This window comes from Corvus brachyrhynchos, unplaced genomic scaffold, assembly GCF_000691975.1.
Source record: "Corvus brachyrhynchos isolate BGI_N302 unplaced genomic scaffold, ASM69197v1 scaffold68, whole genome shotgun sequence".
NCBI lineage: Eukaryota > Metazoa > Chordata > Aves > Passeriformes > Corvidae > Corvus > Corvus brachyrhynchos.
In genome coordinates this window covers 1,291,395-1,298,197 of record NW_008240039.1, presented here as the reverse complement: position 1 = coordinate 1,298,197, position 6,803 = coordinate 1,291,395, and the positions used below count along the sequence as shown (strand labels likewise).

The following is a 6,803-nucleotide window of genomic DNA, read 5'->3' as shown; positions in this document are numbered from 1 at the left end:
AAAGATGTGTTGTAGCACGTATGAGAGTCTGGGGGAGGAAAAAAGATGAATAAACATGTTTCCTGAGCGGGGAGAAGCCTGCAATGCCCTTTTCTATTTGCATCACCTCGAGTGCTACGAGATTCCTCCTGTCCCTGGCAGCGGGGAGGGCTCTGGGGCACACGGCAGAGGCAGTGCCTGCTGGTGCTTTCCAGCAGGGCCAGCACGGTGCCACCGTGCCCTCGGCAGCAAAGGAGAGCCCGGGAGCGTGGTCTTATCCTCCCACATCCCAGTCTCGGAAGCTGCAGCATCCCCGGGACACCCCATCTCCTAATTCACATCTGCTACATGAGGTGCCCACACAAGGGAGGTTTTTCATTATTAACATCCCCACCTGAGCTCCAGCAGGTCAGGGTTGGGGTTAGGATTAGGGTTAAGCTCCAGAGGTCTTTTCCCAGAGCTGCTTTCGGGCAGGGAGCTGACAGAGCTTCCCCACCTCTATCCCCATCCCAGCCGCAAGCCCAAGGGTTTTCCTGCTCGGCTCAGGCCGGTTTCTCTGTGTCATCCCTGCCGAGCACATTTGTCCCCATCAGTATTTCAGTCATGTCCCAGCTCCAGAGCTCTCTCCTCGTCCCTCCAGGGGGCTGGGAATGAGGGACAGGAGCTCCTGGATCCGCAGCAGGGGCAGGGCCCGGCGGGGACAGCGCAGGACAGAGCGAGGGAAAGGTGGCTTTGCTTCTCCTGGGCGATTGGAGAGGAAGGGTTGGCACCCTGGCGGAGCCCCCAGAGGGCCCAGCAGGCTGGGGGTGCTGCTGGAGCCTTTGGGGGGACCACAAGCATTTCCAAAGAGTCAGAAGCGCTGGGCTCCCTCCCAGCCCTGCCACTCGCCACTCGCGTGGCCCTGGGCAAGTGACAAGGGTGACACTGTCCTCCCTCGCAGTGACCCCCACGGCCAGGAGGCAGAGCTCAGTGCCCTCTCCCTGTGGCCACCAGGGCTGGCACAGGGCTGTGCCACCCACCCTGAGTGACACCACGGCTGTGACACAGCCCAGCAGGGAGCAGGACAAGAGGGAGGTGCCAGCCCAGCCACTGGGCTCCACGAGTGTCCCCAAACCAGGGGACAGTTCTGGCAGCCTGAGCCAGCTCTGCTTGGTGATTTTTGGCTGCAGCCTCCCTGAGGAGCGCTGGCATGGGGCTGGTGAAGCCTTGCAGTGGGTAAAGCCTCTTCAGCCCCACTGTCCTCTCCACCCCACAGTAACTTGTTCCCATCAGAGCTCTTCTGCTTTAACAGATCCGAACAAAACCAGTGTGGGAAAAGGAATGGAGCATCCCAATGCTGCTCCCCGCGCCGAACTCCCCACTTTGCTGGCAGCACTAAATATTCCTCACTTCCCTGCTGAAACTTTCATTCCCAGGAAATGAGGGTCTGTGGGATGTAATTAATGGGGAGCACTGCCTGGACCACAGGAGACAGTGGAGCAGTGTCCAGACTCAGAGGGGGAAGGAAGCACAAGCCCACCTCTGTGGGCAGCAGCAGCCGTGCACGTGGCCCCACGGGCTGGGACGGATGTGCTGCCTCCCTTGGAATAACTCTGAGGTTATGGCACAAAAAAAAAAAAAAAAAAACCAACAAAAAAGGAGGCATTTGTTTGGCTCCTCTGCGCCAGAGCGTGGCCATGCATAACAGCTCTGTTAATTAATGCAAATGATCCCTGCCCAAAGGGAGGCCTGTCCTCGCCGCACAAAAAACCATATTTTGCTGGGAGTGAAAAGAAGTGTGCTGAGCAATAAACAGGGAACAGAGGATCCTCCAGGGAGAAGTTCCGAGCCTGCCCTTTCCCCAGGAAGGCCCTGGAGAATGGCTTTTTGTTGACAGCCTGGATGGGGATTTTGTGTCTGGCGGGAGGGCTGGGAGGCAGCAGAGACACATCCTGTGCAGCTGCTCCGATGGTGGGGACAGGGGATGGGGGGACAGCCCCCTGCCCTCGGGCCTGACACGCAGTCAGGCGTAAATCCATCCCCTCCATGTGTCCCCATCCCTTTGTGCCACATCCCTGTGTGCCTCTCTCCCGGAGAATCAGCTGTTTGTGCACAGCTCTGCATCCCCCTCACGAGTGCTGCCTTTGGATAAGGCACAAAGCCCGAGCCCAAGAGTGTCACAGCAGCACAAAGCAGGTCTGGAAGGTGGCACCGTGGTGCCAGCTCCCCTTCCAGGGCTGGAGCCAGAGCAGTGCCCTCCAAAATGGCACAGCCAAAGTCCCCGTGGGATGCAGCAGAAGCTGGGATCCCTGGGGAGGGAGGGGATCACAGTGGAGCAGCATTTTCTTAATCAATAACCAAACGCCAGGGCTGTTTTCACAACCCACACCAGATCTGCACTGCCCTTACCCCTTAGACCTGGCCATCCCAAATTATTCCTTCCTTCAGAGGGCCCATCACAAAATGCATTGCATCCCCACCTTCCCTGCTCCCTTCCCCACAACTGCCACAAGCAGGGAGGATGGGAACCATCCAGCTGTGCGTGCCCGGGACCCAGATGCAAAGCAGGCACTAAACCCAGGCAGCTGTCCCCACCAGGATGTGTCACATCGGTGTCACTGACACAGAGAGAAAAGAAAACGCTCTGGGGCTCAGTCCCTTCCCAGGCCTTGCTCTGCCTGCACCCAGGGAGCTCAGACAGGCACTGGCAGCGTGCAGCAGCTCCCGCTCACGTCAGGTTCACTGCGTGCTCAGGCTGGCAGAGGCAGCGCTTGGAAGGAGGCAGAGGGAGGCAGCTGCCTCGGGAGCAGGAGGATGCGCTGCAGATCCTCAGAGCTCCACACGGCTGAGCTTTCACCTGTGCACAGGTCAGGGCTCAGAACGTGGAGGGAAGGGTGGCAGCAAGGGAGCTGCTCCTCCTGGAACCAGCCCTGCCTTCAGGAGGGACACAGGAATTGGGGAGCTGGCAGTGCCAGGGAAGCTGGACCCCGTCTGCCAGCTCCTGCTGGGCACGGGGGGGATGTGAGTGCACACCAACGGGGTGAGGGGCAGCGACAGTGAGCAGAGCCCAGCCCTAAAAACCCCTGCAAACCTCCTCTCCTCTGCTCCCTCTGCCCCTGCCTTCCCTTGCCGAGCCGCTGCTGCTCCTGCAGCTGCCTGGAATGAGTCTGCTCGGAGGGAGGGAGCCTCGAGGCAGCGCAGGGCAGCGCAGACAGCGCTGAGTCTGCAGGACTGAGAATCCCCAGCTCCCAGGAGGGTTGGGGCTTTTTTTTTTTCCTTTTTTTTTTTTTTTTTTTTTTATTTTATGAATTAGGCATAACTGACACGCACTGAATCCTCCTGTCTAGACATCTGCAGAGAAGTGACAAGCTGCCAGGGAGGATGTGGAGCCTCGGCAAGGGGGTGGGGAGGACAGGGAAAAGCTGTGCTCAGTTGCCAGCTCCAGGCACAGAGACACTGCTGGCTCCAGGCAAGGAGGGCACTCAGCACGCTGACCTCGGCAGAGCCCCGCAGCAGCTCCCTGGGTTGTCATCAGTGGGCTCTGGTGCACACACCAGGCTGGAGGTCTCTCCTAATTAAAGCCTCACTCCTCGTTACTCCTGGGGAGTTTTGTTTGGAAGCTCAAAGTCGCTCTCAGTCACCCCAAAAAGTGAGAGCAAGGAGCGGGAGGCAGAGGCTCGGTGCCCTGGGACATTCTCACACCTGGGAGGGGTGAAGGGCATCCTCACCTCGCTGCCCACAGCCTTCTCCTCACTTCCCACAGGCAGCAGCTCTTCCTTCAGACGCCTCCAAACTCAGCTCCAAGCAGGACTCCATGGTTGAGGGATTCCGAGGCATCTGCGCCAACATTTGGGTCATTTTCAAGTAATTGGGTGCGAGGGTCAGGGCTGGAGGAGGTTTGGGGCTGCTGAATTCCCAGGTTAGGGAGAAACAAGGAATGGAAATGGATTCTTGCCTTGAGGTGCTCAGCGAAACCTGCAGGTCTCCAGCTGCGCTGGGGTCAGACTGGAGCTGCCACGCGCCAGCACAAAGCACGCCAAAATCTAAGCAACGTGAGCCCTCTGGCTTTGTCAGGGGCTGGAAATGTGGGTCATGTCCTGATTCCCCTTCCCACTGTCCCCAGCAGCCACGGCAGAGGAGCCTCTGTCACACCCAGCGCTGGTTTATGGCACAGGCAGTGCCAAACCCCGTCACACGCAGCAAGTGCCCTGCAGTGCCAGGGCTCAGGCTGCACTGCCCATCCCTGTGGAGCTCCTGCTCTCTCCTGTGATAGACAGCTCTGTCCCCAGCCCATTTTCCACACAGGGAAACACAAAGGGAGAGCGCTCAGGCCGTGGGAGGCAGCCTGGCCAGAGCACAGCCACATTCCTGGCTCCCAGACCTGCCCGGGAGCTCCCTCTCTGCAGCATCCTCGGTCCAAGGAGGGACTGCACCCTTCACCTCTCTGCTGTGCCAGCTGCTGGTGGCTCCAGGTGACAGGGGGCCAGCTCAGAGTGGGTCACCACTGCCCAGCAATGCCCTGATGTCACAGGACAGTGATGAATTTGGGGAGACTCAGCAGGAGACACCACTTGGCTTCCAAAGGGAAGGGTAACTCCATCACATGAGGCAGCAGCAGCAGGGGAAGCAGGAAAAAGCACTCGGATCTGCTGGCTGCAAGCAGGCAAGAAGATCTTTTGCAGATGGACGGGACATGGAATAATTCTGCTGCCTCTCCAAACCAGGAGGTCACCAGCGGGCATCACCCGGCTCAGCCCTCCCACGGCACCCACACCGCATTTAGGGGTGGTTCACAAAGCCCCCTCCGGCCCCTCTCTGCCAACACAGATCTGCACCTCCTGCTCTGAACAACCCCTGAGCTTCTGGAGCAGTGGGAAAGTCTTTCCAAGCCAGGAAACGAAAGAATTCGAGGGAATTCCAAAGAATTCTGCAGGGCACATCTTCTTGGCAAGCAGCAGCACAGGGCACATCCCTGCAAACTGAGCTATGAGGAGCATGTGGCACCACGGCCTTGAGCTCGCTGGCACACTGGGGGCCTGCCAAGGCCAGCAGGTCCCAGACCCTGGGAATTGCTGCTGGAGGAGCTCAGATTCCTGTCCCTGAGGAGCCACATCCTTTAGGGATGGTTTGCAGCAGGCCAGGCAGAGCGGGTGAAGCCTCTCAAGCCTCCCAAGCCCAGCTTGCCCCGGCGTTGGAGGCAGCGCTCCAGCTCCTGAGGAGATCCAGGAGGCAGCACTGGGACTTCAGCGGGGCTGCTCGATTTTTGGAGCTGCTGAGCCTCAAATGCAGCAAAGGAAGGACCCAGAGCAGCCTCCCCAGCAGATCTTCAGCCTTCAGAGGACGCCTGCTTTGATTTCCACTCCATGCACAGAGAGCCAGGCTGGCTGAGGGAGCAGGGGCAGATGGCCGCTGTCTGTGCTGGCAGAACAAAGGCGTCCCACTGCCACCCCCACTGAGCTGACCTCGGCTGACAGGAAGCATCAGGGACCATCCCAGCTCCCCAAGATGCTCAGGAGCAGCTCCATTCGGATGCTGGGCTCCGAAGCCAAGAGAGCAGGTGCCCGTTACGCCTGCCAGCTCCTGGTGTGCTCTGAATTAGCTGCTCTTTGCTGTGATTCATTAATCACTCAGTGCTCAGGAAGGAAACTCAGATCTCTACACCCAACATCTCCCTGAGTCTTACTCACTGCTGTGCTGAATAAAGGATTTCCAGCAGATGTTCACGGGTCGGGAGAGAAGCTCAGGGTGCAGAGGGACGGGATTGCAGAGAGAGGTTTGCTTGGCTGCAGGGATGAAAACCAGAAGGCCACTGGACACTGAAGGGTCAGTGAGCCCCAAAACACTGAACCTGCGACAAAGCAGCACCTCTTGGTGCTAAAGGCACCCAGAAACATCCACGTGTTGCTGAATCACTCCAGGATCACCTCCAGCAGTGCAGAGTCCCCCGGAATAATGCTGTGGGACAGCAGGCATTGAAGTCAAAGGAGAGCTGGCATCCCGCACGGAGACCCAGCAAAGCAAGGCCACTGCCCCTGCAGGCTGGCACAGGAGCCGGGCTGGTGGCACCCAGCGCAGGGACAGCCACCTTCTCCTTCCCTGCTGAGGTCCCAGGGCTGCCGGTCCCCGCAGAGGGAGGCATTTGCTCAGCCAGCAGAACCAGCCCAGCTGCCAGCCTGGCCTGAGCTCCCGGGACCAGCTCCAGCAGCAGCAGCAGCAGCGACGCTGTGGCTCAAGGAGAGCCCTCTGCCCTGACAGCCACTGCAGAGGCCACGGAAAAGCTGCATCCCGCGTCCCCCACAAGTTTCCAGAAAACCCGAGGCAGCGTTTCTCCCCGTGCCCTTCAGCTCGCCCAGCACCACCAGCCCCGAGCCCCCGTGTGCGGCACCGGGGGCAGGGGGCACGGCCGGGCCAGCCCCTCTCTGCGGCTTTTCCCTTTTCCAACGGGATCTCCCCAGGACTTGGCAGAGGACAGGGGAGGAGGGCACAGGGATGCTGCCGGCCCCGGAGACGATGCCGCGGTGCAGAGAGAGCTGGGAAGGACATCGGCTGTTCCAAACCTCTGGAAATATTTGGAAACGACACCAGTTGTGCCAAAACCTTTGGAAACGGCGCCGGTGGTCCCCCCGGACGTGCTGCGTGCTACCCCAAAAGCAAACTTGGTCTCCGAGGAGGGATGCGCAGGAGCAGCGCCGGGAGTGATGGAGAGGCAGCTCCTTCGGGGGTCCCCCCATCACCCCCCGGTGACCCCTCCGGTGTGCCCCCATCCCCTTACCCCTCCGCTCCCCCTCCTCCCGCGGGTCTGAGCGCCCCGGCCCCGCCGGGAGGAGGCACCGGGGGAGGGGGGG

The 6,803-nt window shown here is 59.9% G+C and overlaps 1 protein-coding gene across 1 annotated transcript in view; it reads right to left on the bottom strand.

The window, feature by feature from the left end:
* Positions 1-6,769, bottom strand: part of KLHL17 (kelch like family member 17) — a 14,016-nt gene extending 7,247 nt beyond the window's left edge. Inside the window, exon 1 of the mRNA XM_017743992.1 lies at positions 3,687-6,769. The gene's annotated coding sequence lies outside the window, so the exon portion shown is untranslated. The remainder of the gene's footprint in view (positions 1-3,686) is intronic.
* Positions 6,770-6,803: the final 34 nt, after the last annotated feature.